The sequence below is a fragment of the Pteropus vampyrus genome, unplaced genomic scaffold, assembly GCF_000151845.1.
Source record: "Pteropus vampyrus isolate Shadow unplaced genomic scaffold, Pvam_2.0 Scaffold14, whole genome shotgun sequence".
NCBI classification, from domain to species: Eukaryota; Metazoa; Chordata; class Mammalia; order Chiroptera; family Pteropodidae; genus Pteropus; species Pteropus vampyrus.
Window position 1 is genome coordinate 13,232,145 of NW_011888795.1, and position 15,255 is coordinate 13,247,399.

The window sequence follows — 15,255 nt, forward strand, 5'->3', positions numbered from 1 at the left end:
CCAGATGGAAAGTTCTAATCAAAACAACGAAAAATGGAAACCATCTAAACATGGAGGAATGATTAAATCAAGTACATCTACTCAAAGATGTTTACACGAATCTTTAAAACAATTGTTTTCATACATTTGTAGCATGTTAACATTTACAGTGCCCTTACAATATTATTGCAACTAGGTAAAAAATATGCATTTTTACAAGACTGGAAAGTCGTAATATTTAATTAGTTATGTGTAGAATTTGATTATAGGATTTTGTTTCTGTTTTCAAAATGCCTTCAACAATGTTACATTTGTTTTAAAATAAAAATGTATCAAGACGAAAAAGTGACAATGTGTTGATCTTGCTATTTTAGGAAAATAATTCTAGTTCAATTACTGGAATTGTTTAACATAATTTTACAGATTCTACATATGAATTTATAACTGGACTCTTTTACTATTGGGCCAGTTTCTGCATGTGGATCTTGATCAAAGAGCAGTAATAAAGTGATGCTGATTAAACAGTTTTAACTTCCATCATAAATTTAAAGTTTATCAAAGAGATTTCAGAGGCTCTAAGACTAAGAGATGACTATTGTCACACCAATAGTCACTCTACTGCCGAAAAGCTTCCTCTCAGAATGTTCACGGTGGAGCCCAAACTGCCTCAGCCTGATGTTCAAGGATCTCTTCTATCTAGTACTCCTTCTTTCCAGCTTTACTTCGACTCCTACACCTCTGGTGAACTCAATTTACTCTCTCCAAAGATAAATGTACTTGTCTCTTAGCCTTAGCTGAAAGCTCTCCCCTCTCAATTCTACCTTCTTAATTCTTTCAAGACTTAGTGTTTTTTTCCAAGAAGCCTTTTCCGACTGCTCCAGCTCTCAGAGACAGATATTTTTAAAATGGAAGCCCCTGTTGCCTGTACCCATTATTGGACACTGCCCTATGCCATCTTTTGTAGTGTTACTTAGTTTTGTTCCATATCTTGTTCCTCTATGTAGAAAGCAAACCTTTGAAAAAGTTATTTCTTGGCATCCTTGCACATTGTGGAAGCTCAGTATTTATGGACTATCGCCCACCCAAAAAGATACTACTCTTTATTTAGGTACTCAGTGAGTACCTACCAAATGAATGATTTACATCTGTGACCTTGTAATAGGTATGTTTTGCCATCAGTTTTGTGCCTTTTAGGTAAAAATTATTGCTGCACAAATGTTGTTCCCAAAACTGACAGAGGTTACATTAAAACATGACATGAATATTAGTTACTATGACTAATGCAAGAAAAAAAAAATGGAGAAATCTACAGAGAAAAGAGATATCTTAATTATTTCAATTAATAGACTAGCTCTTGAGCTCAGATATGCTCTAATAATGTACAGTGATCTGGTAAAGCCATATATGGTAACAGCTTTTATATTCATAAAATTTTCTATACTGGTTGATATAGTCTCTGCAAGAAACACTGATTATTAAATGTAAAAAATTAGGTCACTGGTTAGAAAATTTAAGGCATTTTCTGTTTGAGGAAAGTGTATATAATCATTAAAAGTCATGCCATATAAGAATATTCATTGACATGGAAAAATGATCACTATAATGAAAACTTCCAAGAGCAAGTTATAAGTGAGCATATACACTATTATTCTGTTTAAATATATACACACAGATACACATAGTCATAGCATTAAGAAAAAGATTAGATTGCAATAGCCCATGTGATATAGTGGTTATCTCTGGATAAAAAACAAAACAAAAAAAACCATTATTTTAGTTTTTTTCTTTGTGCTTTTCTGTATTATCTAAATCTTTTGCATTGAGTATCCATTTCTTTTTGTGAATAAGGGGAAATGTTCACTTTTACACTACCACTGGTTATATCAGTTTTCTCATCCACCTGCTCCATTTCTTACCTGCTTGTCACCTTCGCCACCCATTTAAAAGTAAGCAGATGTCTGCTGTTAGTTTTGTAGACAGTCTGCCTAACTAGAAGGTAGGTTCACATTGGAATGAGCAAACTCTTTGAACAGCTCTTGACATCAAGATGAGGTAAGCTGTTATTCAGCTTAAGAGGAAATCTGAGATCTCTGTTCACCTTTTTGATTTTCATGATGTGTAATATTCACCACAGTCCTTCCAAGAGTTTGACTCATAAGTAACTCACAGAGGTAAGTAGGGAGATTACCTTTCAAGCCAATCTGACACCATCCCTACTCAGGTCCACCACCATTTTCATGCACACACAGGAAGATATGTCCTACATTCACGTGCAGAAGAGCCTTACGTGGACACAGTTTAAAAAAAAAAAAATTAACCAAGGGGCCACAGGCTGCTTCTCAGGTTTCATAGTAAATGGCAAAGCAAGTTACTTAAATATGGTACATATTGGCTCCAAAATCCAAAGAAAGTCACCCAACATTGTGCCTCATTCTTAGCGATAGGGTACTCAAGATAAAGAATTGGCTTTCACTTTTCTATATCATTAAAATCCTCCCTGGAATTTCACTGGGATGGCAAGACCCTCTATTTCCTCAGAATATATCTTCTACCTTCTGTCACAGGGCTCCTGATGCTTCCTCCTCCCTGGGTCCTGTCAGCACATCGTCATCGCTATAACGAGTAGCATAACGTCTTATAGATGTTGATGGTCAAGATCAGGAGTTGGCAAACTGTGGCCTATGGGCCAAATCCAGCTTTCAGCCTGCTTTGATAAAGTTTTGTTGGAACCCAGCTACACTCACCCATTTGCATATTGTCTATGGCTACTTTGGTATTACAACAGTAAAGTGGAGTACTTACAACAGAAACCTGTGGACCAAAGCCCAAGATGTTTACTATTTGGCTTTTTACAGAAAATGTTTGCTGACAGCTAGTCAAACTGCCTACAGGCTATGTATTAGGATCCAGAATTAGAGAATCCACATGGGCTACTTCTTAGACTTGGGCTACTTCTCCTCCAGGTGATGGCAAACCTGTTTATCTGAATGGAGAAAACGCTTTTGCCAGATCAGTAGCTGCAAACCATATACTGGGAGATCATCTCTGGAACATCAACCAAATTGAAATCACCACCTTGTTAACTTTACCACAGTTCACTATCATTCTCCATTCTAATGAGAGAAATGATGAGAAAAAGAATGGAAATCTGACAGGAATTACCAAGCCTGTGTCTTCCTGGTCTGTGATGCTGGCACAACTTTCTGCGGTTCCTCTCCAAATGCAGCCTCGTTTCATACACACGATTTTGTTAGGGAGAGGGGACACCGATGGCATCCTTTTGGTCCTTCCTACCATAGTAATTATTACTCCATGAGTAATAGTAATTATTACTCCATGAGTCAGGGAGCCAATGTGGAGATTCTACACTTTTCTAAGCTTATATATTCCAGTAATACTTTCAGGAACTGGTGTACTATCCACAGGATGAGCTTGGGATCCCACCGGGCCTACCATGAGGTGAATGAGGGGCAGAAGCCTATTATTGTCTCCTCCCAATCACCCTCACTCTGGCAGATAGGAGTGACATTCCAACAGGCTATAGTTTTATTCAGAGTCAGTTTCAATAGCCTTTAAAAAGTTTGGCTATTTCCCTTTCTCCAGGGCACAGCCAGCAGAGGAGTGGCTGCAGGGAAGGCCAGGAGGAAGGTTCACAGTGTCCATATCTGATAATACTGTAGCATGTTTCCCAAGGAACCCAGCCTCCACTCTAATCAAAAAGTTCTGGGGATGCCAAGTAACTCCTAGCTCTAACCCTGACTAGCATGGTGGCTTGATTCAATCCTCTGCTTGCTAAACTTGGAGCTGGAGAGGGCAGAGTATGATATCTTAGTGGAATGTGCATTGCTTACACTCCTGGGAATCCCATGATAAAATGTAGCCAGAGTTATCTGTGAATCACATTTGGACTACTGTCTCATAACCATGCAGGCTTTGCTTCTAGCAATGAATTACTAGCACCCAGGGTGTCCACCCAAGACTCCTCCAAGCCCCACAGGGATCAGAAAGCCCACTTCCTGGGCAACTCATGTCAACAGTATTCAGGGCTGGTTGGAACAATTAGTAAATCACCTTTGAAGGATACTGGGCCTGTTGGAGACATTTGATAAATCAAACAGCGTTTCTGTCTTTTGAGTCCCTTCATCTACACTATGCCAAGGGATTTCTAACCCTTTGATATCACTTGGCAGGTGCCAGCATTTGGTATAGGTTTGTGCTGGACAATCCAAGTTTGCATTAGGGTCATGCCCATGCTAATGAAGAAAGTCTATTGAGTAAACCCATGTCGATCAATTTGACTTGATCTAGATTCATATTTTGCCCTCCTTAGTCAAACATCCTCAAAATCCATTCCCATGGACATTGCTTCATTTTGTAGAATTTGCTGATTCCTGTGACAACTTTGAGTGATAACTGGTGAACTCTTTTTACTCTGATTCTGCAATTTACTCTTGGAGACCATGTTGAATTATCAGTGAGAATGGTTATCAGTAGAAAACACTAAAAGGTTGAACAATGGAGAAAATGCTAGTTTGCTCCTGAAAGGAAGAATGGCATCCTTAAAGAAGGAAGAGTGTGGGGGAGAAGTTCAGAAAGGTTTCAGAATTTGGGATTTTCCAAGTCTCTTACATACTAGATTTCCCTATTTCAATTCTGGGGCCCCTGTTCTTTTCTCATTCATGCCATAACTTGGACATAAAAGTAAGATAGCATTTTCAACGGTAAGATTTGATTTTCAAGAATCTCATTCTACAGCTACAGGCAGGAAGTCATTATTTTATCATGGTCACATAAATACTTTGAGATTCATTCTATTCCTTGAAGACTTTAAAGATTTGAGCATGTCTATCCCTTGCATCAAATTATCCAGTATCTTGTAAAACAGAGTCCTGACGTTTCCTACTCCAAGGGGTCTAAGGCAGCTACCTTTCCCAGAGTTTTATGCCTCTGGGTACGCTGTCTCAAATAACACAAGGGCTAACTCGATTGATCTATTTCACCGCTGAGTGCCAGGGGCTCCTATTTTCTATCTTGAAATCTAAATAGAAGTCTGCCTTCTATCTGATCTACCTCCCTCATATTTCTGAGGATCTGCTACTTGCAACACGTTCTCTGAGACTGAAAAGGTCAGAGTTCATCTGTTTTAAGCAATAGAAACTATCTCTGACCAACGTAATCAATAAGAAGAGGTGTCTTGGAAGAGTCATGGATGACTCCTAACACCAAAGGGTAGGCTGAACTATCAGAAACTAAAAAATCACAGTAGCAGCCACTCATAGACCTTCTTTTCCAGAAGCTGCCACCAGTTGATGCAACAATAATTTCATTCCATCTCTATGTGTCTCTACTCAAGATCCAGATTTCTGGAAGAGAGTCTGGTTGAGACTCAAATGTGTCCACACCTGTGATTAGGAAGAAGCCATTCTGCAGGGAAGGGATGCTGATCAGACCAAAACTAAATAAGTAAATACTGAACTCACCTTGCAGAATTGTTACAAGTATGTGAAATATTTGTAGAGCATTTAGCAGAGTTCCTGGAAAATGCTAACTATTATTATTTCTATCATTATCCACAAATCTGACTCCCTCCTTCCTCTCCAGGCAAGTGATTACAGGTTCCTTCGGGGAACCGATTTCCTCCATACATATCTCTCACCAAATCAGTCCACTTGATATTCACTGATCACTTCATGAGCATTCATGCTTTTATACTTTTCCTCATGATAAACCCCAGTTGAAATATTCTCTCTCATTTATTCAACTTTTCTAACTCCTACTTGCCCCACGTTTTTCAGAAAGTCTACCACATACACTTTCTACCTATGGCACTCATTAGATACCGAAGTACATTTCTTAATCTTTTGTTTATGTACTCTGTCTCCCTAACTAGATTGCAAGTCACTCAAGGACAGAGACCATCATAATACATCTTCGTATCTTTAGACCTTAGCTATGCTTTCACATACAGAAGTTGCTCCAAAAAATATTTGTTTTTAAGAGGATTTGTTAGTGTGAAAAGATCACTAACTGATTTTAAATATCCAGTTCCTTTCCTCTCTTAGAAAAAGAAATTGGGTAATGTGCTCAGGTAGAAAATTAAATTTTCCAACTTCGCATTTATTTGCATCTGTTACATTCTGGACATCAAGATGTAGGGAAAAGGGGAGGCTTGGCATCTGGCTATAATGCCTGGAGCTCCAGCAGCCATCTCAGACCATGAAGTGACCCTAAGGATGGAATCCAAGTGTGGCAGAACATAAAGATGGAAAGACACCAGCCTCTGATGACATCTTAATGCTGCATGCTTGTCAGCCCTGGACTACCTACTTCGGGATGGTTTTCATAAAAGAAAAATTTCTATTGTAAGGATCACCTTTTCAAAAGAGGTAGTCAGTGGAGGATGCTCTGTTACAAGCAGGTCAGTACTATTTCTAACTGACATAATTACTATTAGAAAATACAGACCAACTTTTTAAAATTCTTAGTACTTAGTACTAAGTATCTAAGTACTCTATTTTTAACATTCTTATATGAAAATCTCTTTAAAATTCTTATGATCCCATGATGTGCATAGTAGGCTGGATATTGGGCCTCCAAAAGAAATTCATAGCCTAATCCCTGGAACCTGTGAATATTACACAGCCAAAAAAAAAAAAAAAAATGAAATCCTACCGTTTGCAATGACATGGATGGACCTAGAGGTTATTATAAAAAAAAAAAAAAAAAAAAAAAAGACATGTGATTAAGCTGAGGATCTTGAGATGAGGAGACTATTCCAGATTATCTGGGTGAACTCTAAATGTAATCATAAATGTCTTTATAAGAGAGAGGCAGAATGAGATTTGGCACACACAGAAGAGGAGGAAATGGCAATGTGACCACATAGGCATAGATTGGAGTGATGTGGCCACAAACCAAGGAAGCTGGAAGAGGCAAGAATAGATTCTCTCCTGAAGCCTAACTTGAATTACATTTCTACTTTTCTTCTAATGAGGTAAATAATTTCTTCTACAAATTACCTATTATCTTCTTAACTTCTACCTCACGACATCTCATGCCTTACGCATCCTAGATGCCCAAAATATATTTGATAAATGTGTGAGTCCATGCCTTTTCCATTCAGCTACCTAAGATGCAATATCCCACAAACAATATACACATGATTAATCATCAACTACATGACACAGATAATAACTAGCATAGTGGGAAGAATGCACAAAATAAGTTTAAAAGACAGACTGGGTTGGACAGAATTACGAATCCAGAAAGTTTATCATTGAAAAGAATGTGATGCTGAGGCAGGCTGAAATGGGCAAGGACTTGGGGCTTCCTCCTACAGGCAATGGAGGGTCACTGAAGGTTGCTGAGCAGGAAAGTGACATACATGAAAGTGACCTTTGAAGAAGATGAAGCAAATGGCAGTATGTGCTACAGGCTGCAGGGGGATGGCTGCTATAGAAAGAGCCTGCAAGGGGAATATTGCAAGAGTACATGCAGCAAGAAATGACCAAAGCAGGGAGGAGACACTGGAAATTATGTTTTGTAATGGAGCTTGCAAAGTAAAAAATTGACAGGACATTGATATGGGAGATAAAAGGCCAGTGTTCTACTCTTAGCTACCCAGCTATACTTCCTAGTTTTTTTACCTGAGAGACTAAATTAAACTGCTCCACACTTTGATCTCTTCATCTGTAAAATGTTAAGAAGTAAAAAAAACAAAATTATTTTCACTGGATACAAAAATCATATAAGAATTGCACTTTTCCTCTCTTCTCACTCTCTCTTTTATTATTATTTTTTCTAACTCAGACATCTACTAAACCCTTCTGAAATGATGACATAACACTAGAGAAAAAGCTTCAAAGTGTATGAGGAAGTCAAGATGTGCTAATGAAACTTCTGACAGGTACATACTGTGCCACTCCTTATAAATTGTCTTGTATTATTTCCAATGTCACTTTGATAGCCCCATCAAATGTAAGTAGTTTACAAGAACAGTTTCTATACATGAATATTTCTCAAGAAAAATTTGTCCTGTGAAACTAACAAGAGATATTGGACAACAAAAGGAAGAGGAGGAGGCAAAAGGGAAAGGAGAAGAGAGGGAGAGAAATAAGAGAAGAGTAATAACTTATGGAGCTTTTACTATACCAGAGGCTACATATGTATTATCTCATTTAATCCACAACAAACCTAAAGGTAAGACCTATCATTATCCTCATTTTACAGATGAGGAACTCAAGACCACCCAGTCAAATAACATGCTCAAGGTAACGCAGCTGGGAGACGAAAGAACTGGAATCCAAAGCCCTAATGCCAGCCTTCAAGAAGCTTATAGTTTCATAAAAGGGCAAAAGGTAAGTATGTGACACAAATGAAGAAATAAAAAAAGACAATATGGAATCAAGATTTATTCCTGTCCTGCTTTTCCTATGTTTATTTGTGAGCAGATCATTGTCATCAAAAGCTGCTCTTTCAGTCTCGATTCTTGGAAGGAGAAGACATGTGATACCAGCACTGCAGAACCAAAACTAACCTTTTTCCCTTAATACCAAGAAATATTTGTTCATTATTATTTGCCACTGAGATGTTGGGGCTGTTAGTTACTACAGCAAAAGCTGACTGATACAGACCCAAATGCAATACTGCTGCAGGCAGTCAGGATCCTGCTAAATTTTATTCCTTTTTCTGTTATTGCCCAGACAAAAAGCGATGTCCCCTTCCTCCCAATTTTTGAATAATATAGACAGAACTGTTTCTGTGTACTAAACATTACATTCCATCAAATAGAAATGATTCTTAAATTTTTCCACCATTGTAGTCCTAACAACAGAAATAGTATAAAAACATTGAGACAAAACAAAGGTACAAAGAATAAGGCACACAAACCATCCAAAATTCTTTCACTCATAATTACTATCATTAATAATAGGTGAACTTCACTCCAGATATCTGTGCATGCTTATAGATTAAAAGATGGATGGATGGATGTTTGCTTCCCTCTCTCCCCCTTTCTTTCTCCCTCCTCTTCATCCTTCAAAGATTCGGAGGTCTTTCCTTTTCTTGCCTGTTTGGTCAGAACTTCCCTTACCTTTATGGTGGCTTTAATTCTCCCCGTTCTCTAGAGTTGTAGCGGTGGTATGGTTCCAGGAACACAAGATTCTCAATGGGGAATTTTTAAGAATCTACTTCCTTTTCCCAGGCATTCTCATGAGTGTGACATCATCTTTAGATCTCATATCATCTTTCGGTCAATGCTGATATACTAACATATCATCCAGAAAAGACAAAGCAGCCTAGAAATCCACATTCTCCTTAAAATGCATACAACTTTGAGAACATTGTCCAAAACCTACTATGGACACAGAAAATGTGGTCTCCAAGTGAATGCGGCAAATATACATTTCCCTCTAGGTCTAGGGGAAGACTCTGGTACTGATGGGCAAGAACACTACGAAAATGCAAAAACACGGAAAGGCACCTGGAAAACAACCCAGCTCTGGAGAAACTGTGGTCTCATATCCAGGATAAAATGGACTTTATGCTTTCTAAGGACTCATTGATATTAGAGATATGCTTCATGCCAAACAGGTGCCAACCACCGCCTGCAGTGATGCCACAGCTCCATGCAAAGTCACACGGTCACCCCAGAGCACTGGTCTGGACCTGGGAAGACCTTACAGCCTTGGGCATCACGACTAAGGTCTCAGAGACAACACCGAAAGCCTGAACAATGTGCCCCTGATTAAAACTGGAGACAAAGTGGAATATAGCAAAGCCATATTGCTGAATGTATTGAGTATCTCTACCTTTTTCTCAGGTCGATCACACCCAGCAGATGTTTGACCAAGGCAGCATTTACAACTCCAAAATGCTTGACACTCTTGCTTGCTATAGAGAATCCAAAATGCCGTCAGTATTTATCTCTGGATCGGTTAACCCAAATGTTGTATCAGCACCCCACCCTATCATCTGTGGGTCCCAGGGATACAATTGTGTCTGTGAAGATCGATTTCATCTTTAAAATGCTTTTGGGCTGGCAATGGTTTATAGAAGCATATGCAAGGGAAATCAAAAGCTTACAGTAGAAAAATAAGCATACGAGGAAACAAGGCACTGAGAACAGCTGAAACAACCAACACACAAAAATGTAGCTGCAAGATTTCAGATATTTGAATTCTCAAATACAGAATATAAAATAGCTGTGATTATCATGTTCAAAAAAATAAAGACTAATTTTAAAATACCTGCAGGGAACAGAAGACCACTTCCTGAAGAAATTCATTTTGTTGGCATTACTCATCTTTTAGTAAACAGAGTCAAATTTCCAAGATCAGGAATGCTGAGCAAAGGTATAAGGTCTGTGCTGAGTGGGAAATAATATGTTGAGAATTACACTTTTCACAAACCCTTGGGGTATTGAAAGAAACTGTCACAAAATTCTACCATCAAACTGACAAGAGACTTAAAGACATTAAGATATTAGGGTTTGAGGAAATTGTTACCCTCTTATGCTGCCAATGGGAGTATGAATTGGTACAACATATCTGGAAGACAACTTTGAAACATGTATCAAAGGCCTAAAAATGTACTCTTTGGCCAAAATTTTCCTTCTGGGATTTTATCTTAAAGAACCAATTAAGAATGCATGTAAAGACTTAGTTATGAGATTAGAAACAATATAAATGTCCAAAAATAGAGAATTGATAAACAAATTATGCATATCCAAGGGAAAACAGGAGAGCACTAGGCACTTAGATATGCCCCATGAAAGTCACTTTACAACGTACCAAGGCCTAGTCCTGTCACTTCCTCCCCAAGACTCGTGTACTTTTATTTATTTATTTTTAATTTCTTCTGAAAATCTGGTATAACTTTTATTAGCTGTAACCTTCAGCTACTGACTTTAACCTTTCTGAGACTCAGTTTTCTTAATTAAATGAAGATAGTAAAATCTGCCCTGAAGCATTATTGTAAGAAATAAATAGGATAGAATACACAAAGTACTTAGTCTTTGTTACATATCAGACTCAAAAAATAATAGCTATTTTTATTTAAAAAGCGATGTAAAACTCAATAAAATAACATCGCAAGAAGTTGGACATTTGAGAAGGGAAAATAATTCCTCCACCTTGAGCTAACAATTTTATCTTTTTTGTTTCACTTTTAGATTTTGTTCATATTTGCAATTATGGTGTACAAGTACTAATTATATATATGTTTATTTTGAATTTGAAAGTAATTCTAAAGTTGCAAAATAAAAATAGTACAAGGAACTCCACATATTCTTTATCAGATTACCTATAAACTGTTTACTTTATTTGCTTGCATTTGCTCTCCCTCACTCCAATGTATGTATATGTGTGTGTGCATGTGTATAATTTTACATACATATACATACATGCACACACAGATATGTAAATATGTAGATATATACATACATTGTAATAGTCTACTAGGACTGCCTTAACAAAGTACACGGACCAGTTGGCTTAAACAACAGAAATTTATTTTCTCACAGTTCTGAAGGCTAGCGATCCAAGATCAAGAAGTCAGTAGGGTTGGTTTCTTCTGAGGTGTCTCTCCTCAGCTTGCAGATGGCCATTTTCTCCCTGTGTCTTCACATGGTCTCCCCTCTGGACATATCTGTGTCCTAAGCTCTTCTTAAAATACCAGTCATATTGGATTAGGGCCCACTCTAGCCACCTCAATTACTTTAAAGGCTTTATCTCAAAATACAGTCAGTCATATTCTGAGGTACTAGGGGTTAGGACGTCAACGTGTGAATTTTGAAGTGACACAATTCAGCCCATAATACATGTATAAACATATAGATCTCTCTATATATATATGTGTGTGTATATAGAGATAAACACAAATATATATTAGAGATACATATACCCATATATGTATATGAACACACATATATATAAACGGTATTTTTTCTGAACCAATTGTGGATAAGGCACATTTCATATCACATACATCACCATTACCCCTAAATATGTCTATTTTCTACCCTTAAATATGTCTATTTCCTAAGATTAGGGATATTCTCTTATATAATCACAGGGGGTTATCAGCTTCTTACATTCACTCTGATATAACACCTTCATAATGTCCTTTGACATTCCCGTCCCCTCCAGAATAATGTAGCATCAAGTATTGCATTTAGATGCATATCTCTTTATCCTCTTTTTACAGGAAAAGATTTTGCAGCCTTTGTCTTTTATGATTTTTTTAATCACATTTTTAATAAATACAGTCCAAACTTACTGGATTTTGTTAACCAACGTCACCGTAAAAAAAGAATATTAAAAAATATTACTATTCCAATAAATAAATACATAAATACATACATACGGTCCAGCTTTTTTCTTTTTAATAGAATATTACCATTATTGGTCTCATGTTTCCTTGTGATTAGATCGAATTAGACTGAAGTTATACATTCTTGGTCCGCATACTGCATAGGTTACGTTCTTCTCGGGGCATATCCATATATCCCTTGTTTAATGTTAATTTTTTCATATGATGGTAATTTTGATCACCAAGTCAAGGTGTTGCCTGACTTCTCCACATACAATTGTTATTTAGGGTATAGTTTCTTTCTTATCCTGATACTTTCACATAACATTATAGATTGGCAGACTGCTATTTTGCCCTCAATATCCATTCTCCAAAATTTTTATCTGGACACTTTCTTGAAGCTGGGTATGGTCATTTGATATGGGAAGAGAAGTGACGTGATTTGCAGGCCTGTCTTTTCAGGGAAAGAGTATGTCTCCCTTTTCTATTTTCCTCTTTCCATTGACTGAGATTTGTCATGATAGCAGGAGCAAGACCAGTCATCTCGAACCATGCAGTGAAAGCTGCATGTAGAGAATGACAGAGCAACAGGATAGAAGGAACCTAGGATCTTGAGAATTTCATGGAGGAGAGCCACCATACTAGCTGAGACTTTTACAAAGGGAGAGAAGTAAACCTCCACCTCATTTGTGATATAATTTTGGATTTCTATAATAGTTTCTATACCTCTATCTTAACAGGTGTTTCCCCTCATGGCTATATAACTATTTTTACAATTATTTTTAATGGCTATATCATAATACATCAAATGATATAGTGTTAATAATTAACAAACCATTCTCCTATTGTTAAGTACATATTGCTTCTTTTTTTCATTATTATTTATGATTAAGAGTTTATTATACATAGCTTTTTTAATTTTTGTTGATTGTTTCCTTAAGATAAATCCCTGGATGTGATTATGTAGGTTAAAAATAGAAAAGGGATCGTGACTCTAGGTAGGTTCTGCTCAAGTGTTTTCTAAAAAGAAATTGTGGTATGATTCTGATAAGAAATGCTGAATAACTAATACTTTTATAACTAATTAAATGCCATGCAAAGTGATATCCTTTAGCAATATATAATTTGAAAAACAAATAAAAATGTGAATTATTTAAGGAAATTATAATGGATATTTTAGAGGATAGTTTTTCCCATATTTTCCAATGTCAAAATCTTAATGAAATACATAAAATTTTTCCAAAATGCAGGCATGTACCTGGAGGATATGAGATAATTCATCAGATCATGACCAAGTTTTGCCTTTTCAATTCTCCATTTGATTACATGCAGAAAAGTCCCCATACAGTACTAGTATGTTATAAACACCAGTAATCTTTTAAAATTCTCCCTTTTTAAAGAGAGAGCCAGGCCTTAGGCTCAGAGCCTTGGGAAAGCAACAGAATCTAGGCAGAATATAAAACATAGTTATATTTGTGCTTACCTTTTATGACAAGAGACTGATTTTCTATTTATAGTAATGACACATTTCTTTTTAAAAAAATCTAAGTTTAAAAGGTTAATTTAAAGAACATTTTAAGCAAATATCATATGTGAAGGCAAAAACAGATGTAGTTAAAATTGAGACAGACTGAAATTTGAGAAAACAGTTGATATAAGGAGATTGAGTCCAGGGAATTTACGGCTATCTCCTTGTGCTCTCCAGCAGAGTGTATAGAAGTATGGTTAACTTACATTGCAGTACACTTGACTTTTTCCATGATTTGAAAGTTTTAAAAACCTTGCCCATTGGCTCTAGTCTACCTATAACTTCATTACTCCTTGAAATCAATAAGCCTAAAGCAGAGATAGTATGTGATATGTAATTTTCTTGAAAAAAGAGTGGACCATTTCAATCTTTATTTGAAAGAGAGAAGTCTTTATCACCTATTATGTACCAGTGTAGTAGGCATTTTACATATGTTGTCTCAGTAATCTTCACAATGGTACTGCTAGATGAAGAGCATAATCCCATTTTAGAGATAGGGCTCAAAGTAGTGAAGGGTTTTTCTTAAGATAGAAGGGAAGATTAAATATAAAGTTCCTAGTGTAGTGTCTGGCACATGTAGCAGATACTAAATAAGATGGTAGCCATTATTATTGTCATATAATTCGCAAGTTCAGGATTTAGTCTGAAATCTGCTCAATTCAAGCCTATGCTTTTTTATAGCACCATGCTGGATCCTGTACTGTACAATTGTAGAAAAAGACAAGACAAAGATAACCCAAAACAGTGTTAAATTCATGTTTCATTCACTAACAGATCTTTACTAGTGTCTACCATGTTTCAGATGTTATGAAATGAACTTAACAGCCATCACATGTACCTTTAGGCTGGCTTGCGATCCCACAGGTTGCTACACTGCTCTGTTCTTCCGTTTCCACACCCAAGGCATATAGTTTCTGATTTAATGTCTACCATCTATGCTAAAGCGTAAACTCTAAACTCTTTAGGAGGAAACATGTCTACTGGGATGACCGCTTTATGTCAGTATGTATCATAGTGACCAATATAATGAGCTTAAATATTTAAACTAGAAAAAAAGTTTGCATAACAATCAGTACAATCTAGTGACAGCCAGAGCGGAGGGGAATGGAAGAAAGGGGTGAAGGGTTATAGAAGTACAAATTAGTAGTTGATAGATGGTCATGGGGGATGGGGAGCACGACATAAGGAATGCAGTCAGCAGTAAAGTAACGGCTAGGTGTAGAGCCAGAGGAGAGAAAGAGCGATCAAGGGGATTGTTTCATAAACTATATAAATGTCTGAACAACATACTGTATACTGGAAACTAATAATATTTTCAAAAAATCAGTATAAACATATGTATATAAACATTAGCTTTATTAACCTTTCCAAGAAACTTTCAAATTAAAAAAAAAACCTCAATTTTATACATTTGCTCCCAGCTATGTTTAAAAAAAAAA